Here is a 2,500-nt window from a genome sequence, read left to right as displayed (position 1 = left end):
AACAATAGAGGATTAATTCAGAAGATTAATTCAGCTGAGGTATACAGCTACAATACACTACACACACTTTCAGACCAAATCCGATCCACATCCACAAACACTGTATCAGTTTGGGAAGCCTTAAAAATGTAATTCTGATTCTTGAAAATCATGACAAACGCACCGCCAGTAAGTATGAGTACAATGTGAATAAATAGCCTAACCATCAGATAAAATCTGAAAAGTGGGGGGAAATGGGCAATGTTTGCCAAGTTTACTGCCTGGGTGCAATAGACAGCTCGCATGCTACTTTATAGGAATTCACATTATAATGCCAGGTAGCTTTGTCGATGAATAACAAATGAACACTTATAATTAGGCTGTTTAAAGTTAGCTTCTCGAAAAATTCCAAGGATAGGCTATGTATGGACACATATAGTCCCGCATACGGATTGGGATAAATGCAGAGACCAAATTTCCTAAGAGTATATATACTTATATTGTCCATGATCCTGTTCTGTGTATGTGCGGGTCATACAATATTCAACATGGGAAACACACACAACTCTCTCTCATCTCTCTCTCTATCTCTCTCTCTCTCTCTCTCTCTCTCTCTCTCTCTCTGTCACTCTTATCCCCCATACCCCCACTCTCTCTCTCTCTATCTCTCTCTCTCTCTCTCTCTATCTCTCTCTCTCTGTCACTCTCATCCCCCATACCCCACCCTCTCTCTCTCTTTCTCTCTCTCTCTTTCTCTCTCTCTCTATCTCTCTCTCTCTCTCTCAGTGTCCTTGTCCATGACCCTGCTCTGTGTAAGTGCGGGTCAGTTGGAGGGGTGCAACAGAGAAATCGTTTAATTTCAGCAGTGATTTAATGATCACATCAGCACCACATCACATCAGCACCACATCAGCATCACATCAGCACCACATCAGCACCACATCAGCATCACATCACATAAGCACCACATCACATCAGCATCAGCATCACATCAGCACCACATCACATCAGCATCACATCAGCACCACATCACATCAGCACCACCTCACATCAGCACCACATCAGATCAGCACCACATCACATCAGCACCACATCACATCAGCACCACATCAGCACCACATCACATCAGCACCACATCAGCACCACATCAGCACCACATAACATCAGCACCACATCACATCAGCATCAGCATCACATCAGCACCACATCACATCAGCATCACATCAGCACTACATCAGCATCACATCACATCAGCACCACATCACATCAGCATCACATCAGCACCACATCACATCAGCATCACATCAGCACCACATCAGCAGCAATTCCACATCAGCACCAAACCACATCAGCACCACATCAGCACCACATCACATCAGCATCACATCAGCACCACATCAGCACCACATCACATCAGCACCACATCACATCAGCACCAAACCACATCAGCACCAAACCACATCAGCACCAAACTAAGGCCACATCAGGGCCAAATCAGGGCCAAATCAAGCCCCACTCTGTGGTTGAGTCATCAGATTGCCAAGCTGAATGCTGGCATAAGGCAGAATGGTGTTTTCCCTTCTGAATGCGTACTCTGGAATGAATGTGCTGGCATTGGCTGTGCGCATGGAAGTGTTTGAGCGTTGGGCCCGCCCATGTTTATGAGCGTCTTAAAGCTGTGTGTGTGTGTGTGTGTGTGTGTGTGTGTGACATAAGCGTGGTGGAATGCATGTGGTCATTTGCAATCAATTGCCACTGGTCTCCTGGACAACCAAGAAGCAACATTATCAATTCACCAGCACCAGTTCAAAAAAGTTCAGATCTGCCAACTCTAGCCTTACTGTACTGTGTGTGTGTGTGTGTGTGTGTGTGTGTGTGTGTGTGTGCGCGCACACAGACTTACTCAAACAAACTTGCACAACCTGTGGAAAGCTTTACACTCAGTGAGCATGCACACACACACACACACACACACACACACACACACACACACATACAGGCTGTGGAAAGGTTTACACTCAGTACACACACACTGCCAGTAGAGTAAGGGCAGACTTCATGTCCTCCAGCACCAGACCAGCTCTGTGTGAGTTCTGTGTCGTTTGGCTAATAGCTAGATCAGGAACAGATTACGGCCTAATCTGGTCTGAATGAACCTCATCCTAACTAACGCACAGCATAGGTTATGGAGTGACAGCCCTGCTAACAATTGTCATGACAGAGCTGCAAAGCAAAACATAATTATTGTTTTAATACATAATATATGGTTCAATGTCCTCTCTCACACGCACTTACACACCTACACACCTACACATACTGACATACACTCATTACCAGCTGTTGCTGCCCACAGGTGAAAACACTGCTAATAATAATAATAAATTATAATAGATGATTCACACACACACACACACACACACACACACACACACACACACACACACACACACACACACACCTCTGCTGGGCCTTGTGATGGCGCTCCTCGGCATTCCGCTGATGAGACACAGCTGCTTCCTGT

The sequence above is a fragment of the Alosa sapidissima genome, chromosome 2, assembly GCF_018492685.1.
Source record: "Alosa sapidissima isolate fAloSap1 chromosome 2, fAloSap1.pri, whole genome shotgun sequence".
NCBI classification, from domain to species: domain Eukaryota; kingdom Metazoa; phylum Chordata; class Actinopteri; order Clupeiformes; family Clupeidae; genus Alosa; species Alosa sapidissima.
This window is presented reverse-complemented; position numbering follows the sequence as displayed.